Source organism: Polypterus senegalus, chromosome 8 (genome assembly GCF_016835505.1).
Source record: "Polypterus senegalus isolate Bchr_013 chromosome 8, ASM1683550v1, whole genome shotgun sequence".
Classification (NCBI taxonomy): domain Eukaryota; kingdom Metazoa; phylum Chordata; class Cladistia; order Polypteriformes; family Polypteridae; genus Polypterus; species Polypterus senegalus.
In genome coordinates, this window is record NC_053161.1 from 126,844,988 (window position 1) to 126,862,496 (window position 17,509).

The following is a 17,509-nucleotide window of genomic DNA, read 5'->3' on the forward strand; positions in this document are numbered from 1 at the left end:
CATAAGAATTCATTAGTCACCTCTGACTTATTCAAGATCTTTGCTGGAAGCATTTTACAAAATAATGCATTCTTTATGAAAGACATTAACATGCATGAGTGCTGGAGGTTCTCAAACCCTCTTAATCCACTTCAGGGTCACAGGGAGCCGGGGATTATTGAGGTAGTATCAGTTACAAGTCCACTGGACGGCCTGTTCATGCACACACCTACACAGAGCCAAGGACAGCTAACCTCAATCTCACATCTTTGGGATGAGGGCAAAAAAACGGAATACCAGGAGAGAACTCCATAAAGGCAGCATCAGGGTGTGGAATTTGATCCCAAGGCATTGGAGCTGCTAAACAGCACTGCTTTTGATTAAAGTCCAATGCAAGTTAGCAAATTAAAAATGATCTAAACTGTACCAAAGTGCTCTACAAGATAAGCTGAAAGAAACAATTAAAATATATATACACAGAACAAAACCACAACCATGATAAACCATACATAAAAGATATACTAAAAATACCCAAAAACTCAAACATTCACACTCATAACCATGCATTCACATGAACCAACATACACAAACATAACGTTTAACCTCATACAGGGTCAACAGCCAATGAGAAGAAAGTCTTTAATGATGACTTAAATGTAACTGAAGTCGGGTCAGACCTAACATAATAAGGTCAGCTATTCCAAGGGGAGGGAGCAGCCACTGCAAGAGCCCAATCCCCCCTTTGCTTCAACCACAACCTTGGCACCGCCTGGCTAGCAGACTGCAGTGCTCTTGTTGGTGTGGAAAGCCATCGTGTGGCCTAACATTGCATTTTCCATTCTTCTGTAAATTGCTTTCTGCTCACGTTAATAATAAATAATATTGAGTGAAAATTCTTTCTTTAACTCCTGAAAAATTGACATTCGCAAGGGACAACAGGCATGGTCTGGCATCCCAACCGAGACAGGGCATGGTTCTTACCCAGCCAGTGGGCCAATGTAATTAAGGAACAGGGCGAGACAGCGTATTCGGAGCAGTGGCTTCCTGATATGCTAGATGGCAGCACACCCAGACCAGGATTCCCACACAGATACCTGCAAGGCATAATGGGAATTGTAGTCCCATGGAGAAGCCCAGTTGAGTTCTATGGGGGCTGCCAGAGGGAGCTATTGGGGTTAGTAATCCTTACTTTGTAAGACTTCCTATTGACCTGGGCTATGGAAAACAATAGAAATATTAGTGATTTGGCAAACATGGATATAGCGATGATATTGGAAATAAACTTGAAACACTTAGGTTTAAAAATGAAGTCAGAAGTAAAAAATTTCTTCATCAACTCTGATCTAAACTCTAAATCATACATTAACCAGATTCCCAGGACTGCTTTCCTTCACTTAGGGAACATAGCAAAAGTTAGACCTCTATTAACTTTACAAGACGCTGAAACAATTAGTTCACACTTTTTTTTTCAGTTGACTAGATTATTGTACTGCTCTCCTAACAGGATTACCTAAGAAAGACAGCAATCAGTTGTAATTAGTGCAGAATGCAGCAGCCAGAATATTATCTAGAAAAAGAAAATCTCAGCACACCTCTCCAGTTTTAGTGTCATTACACTGGTTGCCTGTGTCATTCAGAATTGACTTTTAAATACTACTAAATGATTTATAAAGCCTTAAATAATCTTACCCCATCATAAATTCTGGAATGTTTGTCCCCTTACACTTGGGTATCTCAGCTGTCCTCAAGACCAGCTCCATCAAATCCCATCATATGAATCATGAAATTTTTGATTTAGGAATAATTATTTTAGGCACAATGACCATTGGCCTTGGAACCCCTGCAGATTTTTTTTCTCCCTCCTAACTGGAGTTTTTTTTTTTGGTTTGTTTTTCTGTCCTCCCAGCCATCTGACCTTACCTTTGTGTGTTGTTATTTATTCTTTGATATCTAATTATTTCCTCTTCTTGTAAGTTTCTTTTTGTCATCTTGTAAAGCACTTTGAGCTACATTGCTTGTTTGAAAATGTGCTATATAAATAAATGTCATTGTTGTTGTTATTATGCCCTAGCACCAGAAGTATTCCCGGCTAAAAGATAAAAGGAGATGCTCTGCAACATCCAGGAGAGTCCGAGCCGGGAGAGGAGATAGACAACTCTCGCTTGGAAGAAGTGGAGGAGAAAAAAAGTGAGGCAGAAAAGAAAGAGTCATTATTTGGTGGTGCGATATTGTTAAAAGAGCCTTAAGGTATTTGTTAATTATAAACCTTACATTTTTACTGAGGACTTGTGTCTGTGTGGTTGTATTTGAGGTTTGTGGCTCTCTGGCACCCCCTGTGGTTCACACATGACAGAGGTAGAGCTACTTGTTGAAAAGGACCCTTCCTTGAAGCGCTATTGTTACATGGTCAAGTTTTTACTCAAGCTTTAATCCACCATTTTTTGAGGCCATGCATCAAAGTTGCCACATGATATTATTTTTACAGCATTTTTTTTTTTGTTTCTTATCTGTTTATTCACATATAAACAGCATCAACATCAAAACAGGTGAACACTGATGTCTGAAATATGACAAAAAATAACATGTGCATCAGGCTATTTATTGCATTTGTGATTATTTTGTAATTTACATCGTTCCTCAGATTTTCTCCCCTTTGGTCTCATGAAATTGGCACTGTGCAATTACCCTGCTTCTTGGTAAATGTCACTGCATTTATTTCAAACACTTCACTTATAAGTGATGCATATCCATGTTTTCCTGCTGAACTCTTTGATTATACAAGATTGTACTTTGCAATGTCGCCTGAATTGAAATTCTCACAATAGTCCAGCTTCATTTCCACCATCTTCAAATGGCTCATTTGTTAATTAATCTGTCCAGAATTGGTGTAACTTGTGATAGTGTGGATGGGGCAGTTGCACAGAAGCCCATTGGGCTGGGAAGCCCATGGTGCAAAATGGTTGTTGATTCACAAGGCTTTGTTGTTAACATGCTTGCCTACTTGATATCAGCATGAAAAGGTTAATGACGTAAACATACCTACGACTCCATATAACTATATTAACTATTGATCTTTTATATACCTTTTATGGTGACGTTTCTCATAGAACGTTGTCATTTTTAATTGGATTTAATTCAACTGCAAATGAGGGAGGCCCAACTGACTTTTTTGCACTAGGGCCCATTTGAATTCTAGTTTTGCTACTGCTGCCCAGTTTGGTATTGTGTGCATGTGCCAGCCTCAGGTCAGTGACCACAAATTCTTCTTTGTCAGTCCTGATTCCACCTGATTTGTAGTGTGGCTCACAGAGATTGAGGACAGCTGTTGGCTAAGAGCAAATGAAACCAGTGGGCTGAAGGCTATAACTTCCTACTGATGCTGGGATAGGGGAGGTTTTACGAGGTTTACATGTAAATTTAATGTCTTTATATCTTATCTGAAAATCTGTAGCATGTTTAAATTTTATAATTTACTAGAAAGTTGTGAATCTTTACTTTTAGTGGAGGAGAACCAAATACGTTCTACAGTGTCACACACTGTAAGAGACAACTTCTGGGCTTAACTGTCTGCAATTTCATCCCCAACCAGGGGATGTCACTATCACTTAATACATCTTCTCTTTCTCCCTCTACAGAAAGAACGATTGATAGACATTCCACCACTTTCAGTTTCTGACCACCTAAACCTGCCTCTTCCACTTCCCAGTCCTTAAAACTTGATCCTCCTCCATCTCGAGGCAATCAATTCTTGACTCACACTTGAAGAAATCTACTTGCATTTATTTTCTGTTTTGCATTTAATTTGAGCCCTTCCAGTTAAATGGGGATCACTTCCATGGCCCAAACTTTCTTGAGCTTTCTGGTTATTGTTCTTACAACATTGTTTTAGATGTAAATGCCTAGGGCCATGTTTACACTGCCATTCTAATGTGAGCCAATTCTGATTTTTCAGAACACCCACAAACTATATGTTATCTGCTTTTTTTGAGATTGGATACAAGCCACTTTGTTTTGGCTTTGATTTCTGATTGCCCATATCCCATCTGGGTTAACTAGTGAGATCAGATTTTCATTCAAGGCTGTGGCTTGATTACATTACATCATTTTGTGCTTTATGTGAGATGCTAAAAGAACAGAGAAGTGTGGTGAGAGATGAATACACAGATACCTGAATGACACTTATCAGTTCTCCAGCCATTTGGAGACATCACAGCAGTTAACAATACAGTTAGACCTCTGCCCAGACTGCAGCCCAGGTCTCCATGATCTATAGAGGCCCCAAAATGAACAAAGATGTATTTAACAATAATCGTTCTTTGTTTCACAAAGAAATATTCCCACTGCTAGACTGGCAGATCCAGTCCTCTTTAACCCCATTACCATTACCATTGTGATCACACATCCATTGCTAATTCCACATACAATGTCATCTCCAGGTCAGCACATCTCCAGTGAACTACAGGTCATGATATTGGGCAGCTATTGGACAGAATTTGTGACCGAAAGAGAGTGGAATACAGGCTGTCGGAATGGAAAGAGTGTATATAACAATGTGATTTGTCATTTTATAATAGTGACAGTTCATTAGCAGTAGCCAGTGATGGTATTATACATTCTTGTTCTACTAATAGAGATGCCAAGTAATGTTAGCTGCCAGGTGTAGACAAAGGGATTAGGTACTCTTGACCAGGTCACTACATAGCCCTTGATGTGCAGTAGGATTTGGACAGTAGGGGCCTTATTTAAGTCAACGATCACTTTTATCATTAATATTTAAAAACAGATTGTTGCACTTGTACCAGTACATCAGTTGTTGTAACTCCAATCTATAAGCTGACTCATTCCTATTACTGATGACACCCACCACCACTGTGTCATCAGCAAACTTAACAATGATGTTGGAGTTGTGTGCAGCCTTACAGTCACGAGTCAGCAGAGTGAACAGAAGTGGGCTGAGTACACAGCCCTGGGGGGCCTGATGGTGCTTCTGATGTGAACTGTCTGGGATTTCTCTGTTAGGAAGACCAGGATCCAGTTGCATATGGAAGTATTCTAGCCTAGCACACTCAACTTCCCCTTTGAGCTTCTGAGGGATGATGATGTTGAATGCTGCACTGTCTAGCATGGGCTTCTCTTTTGTTTAGATGGGGCAGGCCTAGATTGAGAGTAGATGATATAGGATCTTCAGTGGAACAGTTTGGGTTAGGATAATTAATATGTAGATAGATAGATAGATAGATAGATAGATAGATAGATAGATAGATAGATAGATAGATAGATAGATAGATAGATAGATAGATAGATATTATATTAAAATACAATAAATTTTAACTGCAAGGGTTTAAGAACATATAGGCATCCCCAATTCCTACATTTTCATCAAACACACTACCGCCTATTGTCATTATATGGACAGTGGGCCTGTATCCACTGTAGTGTGCAGTGCCTGTCTAGATATAGCATCATTTTTTTTTTTTATATTAGGTCTCAGGGGTCTGACAGTATTATCAGTCTTTCTCATAATTCACAGTGAAAATATATACCAAATACAGCATATAAACGTGATGACTTTACATAAACACTAAACTCCTGATGGTGCTTTTAAATATGTGTGGTATAATTTCAGCTTTGGGCAACTTTCAAAGTTGCTGTTCACTGATCTCCAGGAAACAGGCAGATTTATCCTATACAGATTACCCCATGCAGAATTTCACTCTGTTCATGAATGATGGCATATTTATATGTAATTGTGACTGAGCTAAATATACAGTACATGCACAGAAACACATCACAATGAAACCAAATGACAGGGTGCTCATGTGGTGTGATGTCAGTTATGATGAGCTGCTGCCTTTCTTTACACATATTATATTTAATCATTCAAAAGCCTGAGGCTGAAATCTACTGATTAACCAAACCTTGATCTGAAACACCTTATGGACCATTTAGTACACATTTCACTCCTAGGATAAAAATCCAAAACTTTTCAGGAGTTTGCATTTCGTTAACAACAAATTCAATGGCTATCATTCCAAACAGTACAGTAGTTAGTGAGGAATCCTTTTTGAAAATAAAACCATTCTCTACATTTTATATATCTGAGCAGAATGTTGTCATTGACAAATTATGTTCTTTGGAAAAGCTGTTTGACAATTAAGTGATACAAATTGAATCTTTATCAAGCACTGAGCTGGCCATATCTCTACTGAAGAATGGCTAACGTTTAAGGGAAAAGCTGGACAAAAGCACCTATTGTCTCCAAGATGGTGAAAAACAAAACCTGACAATTTATTTTTAGCTTTATTTGTTTCTTACTTTTACCTCAACAGGTGAAAATGCCAGATATTCTGAAAATAAATAGTACCAGAATAATGTTTTTAAATAGTTTTTCTCCCTCTCTCTATTTCTTTCTCAAAATAGGTCATTGTAATGGATCAGACCCTTTTTGTTTTTAACATCTGACATAGCACACTGTGATCTGATCAAGTAGAGTTAAGTAAGATTAAGTAGAAATAAACTTTGACAATGCATACTCAGTCCCTCCGTCTCACTCATGGTGGTTTTTATTGCATACTTTTACACTACTTGTAGTTTTTATGTAGGGACCTTTCAAATTTAGGCTTTGCTGCAACCTTTTCATTTTTCCATGGTTCTCCCTTAGAACACTTAGGAAGGGTCCAAGCAATGTTCAAGACCAAGGTCCCCTCCTTCCACTCCTGGTCCCACCTCCCCTGGCTTCTGTTGTGTATCCAAAATATTCTCTGAATTGAGGTGGAGGATATCACAACAGAAAAGGCAAAGGGATATACTGGAATGCCATGTCCATGTTGTGCTTACTCACCACATTTAGAAAATGAGTTCTTCTTTTAAAATAAAGAAAACTGAAGAAAAAAAAACAGAGATCCATGTCCACACTTTACCTGCATCACTATGCATGTGTAATGCATACATTCCACATAAAGCTGAACGTGTATGTAAATGATGAGGCCACATGTAGACCATGTCATGTAAGTAGCAGTTATCGGATCAGATTTCTCCACCATTGTTGATTCAGGAATTGAGGCCTGGTAGTGTAAATGCACTAGTTTAATTTTTTTATACTTTGAAAAATATATTTAAATATTGAATTTTTAAACAATTAATTACAATATATTTTCATAACCCGACACAAGACAGGGACCCACATTTGGCATAAGACAGTGATCAGCAGTGGATGGGGCACGCATCTTTTGTAGGATCTACTCGTACATATTGCTAAAATGTAAAAATGCTGATAACTCTAAAGCATATGTGTTTAGGATGATCACAGGGAGAAAAGTTTTAAATAGGCACGGGGAAAACCAACAAAACTCAAACAGACAGCAACCGATTGCAAGATTGAAACTCCAGATACTGCATCCATGAGACAGCAGAACTAACCACTAAAGCCGTTGTGCTGCTCTGAGTTTCCAAACATATAATTATGTGATCGAATTGCAAAGCCCACTGTCAGAATCAGTTGCCTTCGCAAAGCCAAAGTGTTTGCTTTTGGGGGAAATGGAAATTTTGAGTAGTTAGAATTTAAGGTCACAAATATTGTATGTATGCATTAAGTACTTGTAGGGAGCTCTGATGGACACCCAATAGGCCAAAAGTGATTTCCTACCAGCTGATCCACGTAACACATCATTTATAAAGCATGAAATACTAGTATCTAAACATATACAAAATCAATTCAGAAGTTATCAACAGAAAAACTGCAGCAATAAAAATCAACGTGCAATGCTGCTCCTTTATCCAGCAATTTCTTCAGCCTACATCATCAAGATCAGAGCAGCAGGGAAGTGATTGCTTATCTGTCCCAGCAGTCCTGCACTTAAGGAAGCCTGGATTCCACTTTGAAGAAGGTGCCAGGGCATCACAGGACACACCCACACACAACCATAATCACCATCAGATTAGACGGCTGGCACAGACTCCACTATTGATAAGCCAGGAGTGGGTAGGTGGCCAGTTGGCCGAGGTCTCCAGGATTTCTTGTTTATAGTTTTAATTGGCCATAGGTCATCAGCTAATTAATGGACAGATATTGTTGATTTCTTTTTATGTTCAATCAGTTTCTACTTTGTTTTAAGTGTACCAGTTCTGTATTTAGTAATTAGTATAATCTATAATTGTATTTTAACTGAGAATTGTTCACAAAACTCTGCGCTTGCACTTAGTGAAGAGCGCAATACAAAAAAAATAGCTGTATTATATTGTATTATAACTCACAAAGGGCCAATCTGGTGTGTCTAATCACCCTGCCTATGATAACTATAGGATGCAGGAGAATTTTGAGAAAAGCCCACAAAGATGTGGGAAAAAGGCAAACCTAATAATGACAGTGAAGAAGCCAGAATTTGAAACCTAAAGCTGTGACACAGTAGCACTAACCACTGTGCCACCCCAATGCACCTGCCTTTTCACTACAATAAACTACTCCAGTTTCTTACAGAGACCTGTATATGACATTTCGACATAATGCCATCCATAATGATGATGCACTTTTATCCTAGGAGTGAAATGTGTAAAAATCCAATGAGAGAAACCCAAACGAAATTATAAAAGCAATAAGCCAACTCTACTTGCTAACACACCTTAGAAAACTGATATCCAAAACAAAATGCATATATTTAACTAGCCAATAAGAAGAGTATACAGGTACTGAAGCTTCATGGTAATGATACTGACACAGAAACGAAAGGGTTGCAGAATCAAGTTTTTCAACTGGATCATTGTGTAAACCTGAAGAAGTGAATACTTCTTTATAAAATTACATTAAGACTCCTATCTTAAATATGCTATACCATTACAAGTATTCTATGGCCCCTTGAATTTTCCACAGAGGTACATACATTGCATCAGTAGATTAATAAAACTGAAATTAACATTCGACTAATCATCCCTGTAATGGACTGGTACCATGTCATGGGTTTGTTCTTACCTTACCCCGATGTTGCCTACTCTAAATTGGATTGAGCAGGTTTGAGGATGTATGTATGATTTCACTAAACTTAACATTCTCCAACCCGCTTAACCCAATTCAGGGTACAAGATGCCCAGAGCCCACCCTGGCTGTATTGGGTGCAGGGCAGCAAATAGTTGAGGGCAAGGATTAGTCTATCATAAGGCCCAGTCATGCACACACTCACCCCAGCACCCCATAAACTGAACGCTGATGCATTCTGGAATGGAATAAACCACGAAAGGAGCTATACACGTCAAATCAAATTTTGGCAATACCATTTTGTTTTAATGCAGATCCACCTGACAATTTGTGGGGCACGTGCTTATCTGATCACCCCATTATTTACATATTCAGGATGCAGTCAGTAGAAGTGAAGCCTTCCCTTTTAATAATGCCTTTAATTTTATTCAGACCACCATTTTTCTCAGCTACATGTTTTCATTATTTTCATAGTCATTTCTTCACATAATTCTTTTTATTTTCCAACCCTCAGCCTTCAGTAATGTTTCTGTCATTTACCTTTAGATCAAGCACATTCAAATGCTGCTGCCCTATGTCTTCCTAAACAGACTGTTGTCTACCTATATGGTGGGATATATCACATGCATCCAAGTGTCCCAATCCTGGACTCCCTTCCTGTCTGTGCTGAGTCTATACCAAGCTCATCTAATAGCTCCAAAACATTAGAACAATTGGGACAAGAATGGGCGATCCAGCCCAACAAGCAGCCCAACAAGAATGGGTGATCCAGCCCAACAAGCACATCCACTTTGTTCACTTCAATTGTCCAAAACAACATCGGGTCAAGATTTGAAGGTCCCTAAAGTCCTACTCTGCCTCACAATACCTGATCATTTCCATGGTGCTTTCTTACATTTCTTTAACATCTGCCCTTAGCAAGCTCACAACTATGTCCCCATGTTCTTGTTGCAGAACTTATCCACTGTACCAATTTCCTTACATAATTTGAAACACTTCAATCATGTCTCCTCCTAATTTCTGTTTGATTAAACTGAAAAGGTTTAACTCTTTCAATCCCACTAGATAACTTATACTTCTTGGTCCTATAATAAGCCTGGCTGCTTTTCTCTGGACTTTTTGTTGAGCTACAGTGTCTTTTTTGTAAAATGTAGGTGAAAACTGTACACAGTGCTCCAGGTGAAGCCTCACTAGTGCATTACATAACTTAAGTATAGCCTTCCTTTAACTTGTACTCTAGACATTGTGATAAATAATCTAACATCCTAATAGCTTTCTTGATCGCTTCTGTACAGAGTCTTGATGAATACAGAGACAAGTCCACTACGACTCCTAGATCCATCTCATTAGATTAATTTTCAAGTTTCAGAACTCCCATTGTGTGTTCAAATCTAACACTTCTGACATGTAATACTTTACATTTACTTGCATTAAATTTCATCTGCCATAAATCTGCCCAGGCCTGTATGCTAACCAAATTCCTCTACAAAAATTTAACTGATCCTACTGTACATTATCTTTACTTCCACCTAGTTTGCAGACTTGACCATCTTATTGATTATATTCCTGTACAGATCATTTATGTGTATTAAAAAAGCAGCAGCCCCAACATTGATCCATGAGGGATGCCATTTTTAATATCACCTAATTCAGTTCTCCTTTAAAAAATGGTGTCTTTAAATCTCCATCTTGCTATAAAATCACTTTCTAGCCAGGGATTGCCCTTATGAGAAACTGCAGTAACACCCTTTTGTGGCCCTGAAATTCCAGCATACCAGAGGCATACCCAACAATAAAATGGCCATGCCTCCAAGGAAGCAACTGAGCTACTTTGTCTTTAAATAAGTAACTGTATAATGCTTTCTACCAGCATGGAGAAGATGAACCGATGTCCATGTGTTCCATGGTCCTACCACCTGTTTGGAACACCTTTGCAGTTTTTACTCCAATAAACTAAATGTCAGCCAGAAGATGCCAGTGGCACAAACCAAGCTTGAATTCTAGGGGTGACTGTTTGGAAGTAGTAGCAGTGGAGCTCTGCTTTCTGACAAGGCTAATTAATTAGGGTGTTTTTGGAGCTTCAACAGAAAGATGAGATGTTAGAGTGCAGGGAAATTGGGCCACGGAAGGATACTTTACTATGGGTGGAGTTATGACAAGAACATGGCCATTCAGGCCAATCTATCTTGGCAATCTCCTAAAATTCAGACTTAACCCTAATCAAAATGAAGTTGACGCACTGTTTCCTTCTTGCATTTTAAATCTACTGCATCTATCTTTAAATCCAAATTGTATTATGTGATATCATCTACTGTTGAATTCTGCTCTGTACTTGTAATATACATACTGTATTGAGGATTACTTGTGTTTTGTTCTGTGTATTGTATTATATTTATCACCCTCCTTTTTGACACCCACTGCACGCCCAACCTACCTGCAAAGGGGTCTCTCTTTGAACTGCCATTCCCAAGGTTTCTTCAATTTTTTCCCTACAAGGGTTTTTTTGGAAGGTTGCCGCTTCGAATCCCATAAATGCCAAAAGGGACTCTGCTCTGTTGGGCCCTTGAGCAAGGCCCTTAACCTCCAATTGCTGAGCACTGTGAGTAGTGAGAAAAGCGCTATATAAATGCAAAGAATTATTATTATTGTTATTCTTAGGGAGCCAAGGCTGGGGGGCTGTCAAAAGGCAGGGCCTGTTAAAGCCCATTGTGGCACTCCTTGTGTGATTTTGAGACTATATAAAAATAAATTGTATTGTAAATCTCTGGCTTCCAGTAATGTACCTACTCTTTCTTAACATTTTTAGTATTAATTTAACCCTATGTACTATCAGTTGCTGTAGTTATTAAATCCTTCAGATTTACACTTTATTTGAATAATTTTTCATTCTCCTTTGTTATAATGGTACTTTGAATTGTTTTCTTTATAAAGCACCTTGTAATGGTGTGCTCTGTCTGAATGATCAGATTCATGTTAGAGCTGCTAGTGCAGCCATTTACATTGCTTTATAATGTTGATGTTATCTGTTGTGCTTGGCTTTTCCATTCTTTTTCTCCTTTTGGTGTCACGCAGTAGTCCTTAGTGTCACTACCCCATTGACCAAAGTATCACTCTTAGCCGTGCAAAAGAACTCCAGATTACAGGACCGAATTTCAGGATGCTAGACATTAATAAAGCCAAGGCCAGACTCGGTGTCAGACCTTCATGGTAACATACCATTTTCTAAGCCCACTTAATTCTGAGTAAGGACGCAGGGGGTTGGAGCCCTTCCCAGCAAACATAACGTGCAAGGTATTTCTATACATAAATGTAAGTATTTAATTATACTTGTGCGATTACATAAATATATTTCCAAAGAAACTAAAAGTCCCTCCTCAGGGATGCTTCCTGACAGGCACCCAGTTTTGTCAGAAGAGACTCCAGCAGCTCTAAATTATTGGGATTGAAAATGCTTGGATGGATTGGTGGATGGTAGCACAAACATAGCAATCTTGATTTTAGAAATAATTCTACTTCCAGACTGCACATTAAGACATTAAACTAAATTAATTTTTCCAATAATGATATATATATATATACAGTATACACACACATAGTACATATATATACAGTATACACACACATAGTAAATATATATATATATATGTATATATGACCTGATTAGCAAGCCAAGCAGTTCCAGAATATTACCACCTATGATGATGTGTCACTTATAGCCAAATATTGTATTACTGCAGGACAATCTACAGATGTCATCACTGTTTCTGCAGTGTACCGTTGCTATGGACACACATCATATGAAAAAAAAGAATATGAATTCATATTCACCACAAGCTTCCTATAACCCCTGGGAACAACACATTCCCTCCTTACATCAGCTTGAATTTACAAGACGAAAAAAAATCTCAATTTAAAAACAAAGAAACAATTAAATGGCGCCTTACGTGCTTATTATTTGTTTGGGCTGATGCACTTATTGACGATACAGATGGTGCATTTAGGTTTACTTATGCTCTGCATATTTGTATCCATTTTTTAATCAACATATTACAGTTCTAAGCTCACAAGATGATGGGCTGGTAACTATTTGCATAAAGAATGCTACAGGTGTCTACAAATGTAAGAAAACTGTTTCCATGGATGTAGCGTACAACATCTTTAGAGCCTCTTAAGCACTTTGGAGAACAATACTCCCTATAAAACCAGCAGGTGACAAACCAAAGGGTTTCATTTTTCATCCGTTTGTTTTTTTTTTTTGCTATGCTATTGTATTCAATAGTCAAATCTGACTCAGTTTATGGTCACTTCCCACCAGATCATACTGCAAGTTACACTTTCACATCTATGGCTCCATGACAACTGGTTTACTTGTGCTATTTGATTAAAGTGCAGATGGCCCACACGGTGTGAAGATGGGCAGCTTAAGAATCATAGCTGCTCCAAGGGCAGCTGTAAAACATCATATACTGGATAAAAATGGGCACCGTTATTTTCATTTACAAATTTGGCTGACACCTTCATCCAAGGCAACTTACAGCATTTGAAATACAACTGGTTACGTTTCTTTTTGTTTTTTCCAATTGGAGCACAGGCAAGTGTAGAGACTTGCTCATTGCCAGGCAGTATCAGAGTTTGATATCAAAAGCCTGAACAGTGGAGTAATATTAACATTCTCTGACCCACTTCAGGGTAGCAGGGAGAGCCTATCTACACAGCTTCAGGAGCAAAGCAGGGGGCAGCCCTGGATGGGATGGGGTGCCTGAACACACAAACAGGTCCCATTTAGAATCACCAATCACCCTAATATGAACATCTCAGAGATATGAAAATATGGAATACAGGGAGCGAAACAAAACATGTAGTCACTTGGAATGGAAGATGTTGGGTGTCAGCCTGGGACAATGAAGCCATGAGGCAGAAGAAGGATCACTAACCACTTTGCTGCACTGTACCATATATATTTGTGTATGTATATGTTTTTTTAACGGAAAACTTGGTATTGGAAGAGGGGTAGAGGTACAGCAGGAAAAGGTGTGCATTTTCAATTAAAAAACAATTCAATTCTATATTTTAATATATTCCTGTTTATCATTAAACCAGTGAGTAGTGATGTGTTACATGTTGGTCAGACATGCAAGTATCAATTTCACTCTACACTGTACATGTGAAAGTATTATATACACTATGGAGCATACAGTATCACTATACACACACATTCACATCTCTCTAAATACACACATATAGGCCTATACAGTATATTAACACTATTTATACACACAATACATATAAACACATATCTATCTAATGCTGACTATCTGATTCAGCTTACATCTATTCAATGACATGTCCCATCCTGACGGCTTTAACCACAAGTTAAAAAGGTGTCTTTCATTGATGTGAATGTCCAATGAATATAGCAGGGTGTTACATTGGACCTTGTCTTAGTTGTCCAAATACACCCTTGGAGGCAGCACCGTCTCATATTACCAGGTGACATTTTACATCGGCACTCTTAAAAATAAAGGTGCCAGAGGGGTTCTTCAAAGCAGGGAAACATTTTTGGTTCTCAAAAGATTCTCTTTATTTAAATCCATAACAGGGTTCATACAGTAAATCACCATGAACAGATGATAACAGATTTGTGAATACCAATAAGTCATGACTTTAAAGGAACTCTCGCTGAATACAATAACACAGACTAAGTCCAGGCTTTCTTAATCTGTTAGTGTCCTGCAAGGTGGCCTACCGCAAACTAAAGATTTGACATTTCTTTCATTCCTGTATACTTGGAAGTTATTTTCTTTCAAAGCACAAAGAACCACCTCCATATGCAAAGAAGCATTCTCAGAATGAACATAGATAGATAGATAGATAGATAGATAGATAGATAGATAGATAGATAGATAGATAGATAGATAGATAGATAGATGGATAGATAGATCCCAAGGGAAATTCAAGCAACCACACAGCCCAGAAAAGAACCAAAAAATGCCATTAAAGAGCCATTATTTTTTGGGAGTGTGCCTCCCAGTCCTGCCTGCCTCCCTTCGAATAAACCCCACAGATGCAATATTCAATATAAGAAAAGTCAAAGTGTGGCCTAGTGGCTAATGCAGAACGCCCGGGGCTTCTGGTTCTGTCGATATCACGGTGTCAGCAAGACGCCTTAACCCGTTTTTTAAAAAGAGAAATACCATAAAATCACCAGGGTGAAATTAACACTTAAAGAGATACTGCTTCTATATATACACTCTACTTTAGTACTGTAAAGGTACATTTACTGACGATTTTTCTGTAAGTTTGATATTCGTAACTGATTGGAGTCAGGGCTAGTAATTTGTAAGTTGCTTTGTAAAAGGCGTCAGAGAAGAAATTAAAATTCATGTAAAAATGTCAATTCAGGATGCTTTAAAATCACTTCCAAAAGGTGATATTAATTTTTAACCTTTGCAAGATTTATACTAGATACTCGTTTACAGTTTAAACCTTTTGAAGTCTATATATCGACAAGAACAATACTAATTATAACGATAAAATGTTCACTCCGTTCCGATGTTTCTAAGTTTTATATTCTACTTCTTTTGGCCATTCTCTAATAAAACAGAGCACACAAATACATGAGTGACAAAGACTTATCTGTACCTTGGCTCCTGCCCGACTGAGGGTCGGTCATCACTTAGTACTCCTTGCAGAGGAGACTGAACCAGCAATGGATTTCACTTAATGATAAAAAGAAAAAAAATACGAATAAAATGTGACTCCTGAGAACTTCACACAGTTGGACGATTCGCACTGGAGCTCCGAATGAATGAGTGGAAGCAGCAAATCTAAGCTGCCGTGACAGAGTGACTGTTAAATATTTTAACATCCATCCCCGTATGTGTGTATGTGTGTGTGTGTGTGTGTGGTGCCCCCGTGAGTGATCATGTAGGCTACAGCGAGCATTGAGAGCTGCCTTCCGCGAGTGTCCGTCCTTCTCTCCCCGATATTCTGAAACATGCATTAATATTATACAGCAAGAAAACACATCTGCCACAGTTTCCCAAGTACTTAATACAACTGTTTCATTCCTTACCTCCTTCAGTCAGTAGAAACGTGCATACATGGTAACATTATTTCAAAAAAATCCATTGTCTCCCTAGCATTACATCATGTCTCTCCCCCCCTCCTTTAACTCTTTAACTGTAACATTTGTGGGAAGCGCACAGAGCCTCACATCTTAATATACATCACGTCTCTTGCACGATGCTCAACAGTGCACTTGACGTGCCTGCTTAGGTTTTTCTTTCTTTTTTTCGTAACGATTTTTAAAAAGTCAAACATTTTTGCTCCTTACACATCTGTACGAAGTTTCACGTTCACTGTGGCCAGATGCTGTTACAGCATCACCTTGCAGGTGTAGCGGCGAGCGATTATAAAGGAGGTGCCCAAAATCTAGACAGAAACCGTTCCTGTCATCAACTGTGGCGTTTAGAAAGAAGATGTGCGTACTCACAGGCTATTCTTAGACGTCCGCTCCCTCAATTGATCAATGACAACCGCAGTCTCCGCGAGCAAATGGGATCACACAGCTGTCCACTTCGGGACCATTGGCACTCCCGGGCTCACCGGCAGGCTTCACAGCAAACAAAGCGGCGCGGTCACTGCGTCGGATTCAGGGAAGAGCACGGCTGACATGTTTCTGCAACTTGCAAATTTCTAGCTTCTCTGTGACATTTTCTCAAAAATTATCCATTAGTGTAGAAAAAATGGCATGTTACAAATGTTGCTTTGGGGAAGCTGAGCCGGGTATAGACCATTGTTTGCTCGGAAGGAGGGGTGATGCGTCTTAAAGGTGCAGGGAAGTATTCCTGTACACATGGAGACGCGGATGCCCACGCACCTTTACGAAAAGAAAATAAATCAAATAAGGAGGATCGTAAAATAGCCACGAAAGACAGGGACTGCTTAAAACTTTTGCTAATAGGTGTATGCGAGTCTCGATTACTATGCTAACGTGAAAAGCGTGCACGATTGCCGCCCGCACATCAGCCTCAGTTTTCCTGAATGAGCGCACCGGCCGTGTGTCTGGACCTGCGTGCTACCCAAAGCTCGGTCCCATGTGAGGTTTGGCGTTGGCGGATAAAGATGCGCTATATGGTTTTCTCTTGATCTCCCTTTCCACGTTACATTCGGTCAGCTGTCCGAGGTGGCCCGGTCTTGTGTGACATTCTTGCACACTTAAGGCATTACTTGCTTTGATTTCTCGTGCGTCGTCCTCCCCGACTGTCTGAATGGTCTCCACCGCTCGCTAAATAAATTCTGAAGTAATCGCGTCTGCTCCCCCAATTAAATTTAGATTTCCCTGGGTGCTTGCTTCTTTTACATTCGGAACGCTTTACATTTTCCATCAGAGGGAGACTAATTGAACTGCACTGCCCATTTATTATAATTGGTGGTGGTGATATTAAGTATGAATATTGCTTGCATATCTTGTCGGAACTGGAAAAAAAACAGATTTTTTTTAATCAAATCCATTAAATAATAGAATAAAGGCGCCTCACTGAGTGGAGGTTAATGCCG

The 17,509-nt window shown here is 38.9% G+C and overlaps 1 protein-coding gene across 8 annotated transcripts in view; it reads right to left on the bottom strand.

The window, feature by feature from the left end:
- Positions 1 to 17,024, bottom strand: part of ppfia2 (PTPRF interacting protein alpha 2) — a 956,251-nt gene extending 939,227 nt beyond the window's left edge. For 3 of the 8 annotated variants that reach the window (XM_039761760.1, XM_039761759.1, XM_039761758.1), the window contains exon 1: positions 16,443 to 17,021. The gene's annotated coding sequence lies outside the window, so the exon portion shown is untranslated. Of the gene's footprint in view, positions 1 to 15,589; positions 15,775 to 16,022; positions 16,040 to 16,442 lie in introns of those variants that run through there. The other 5 variants (XM_039761756.1, XM_039761753.1, XM_039761757.1 and 2 more) reach the window with 4 other exon arrangements.
- Positions 17,025 to 17,509: the final 485 nt, after the last annotated feature.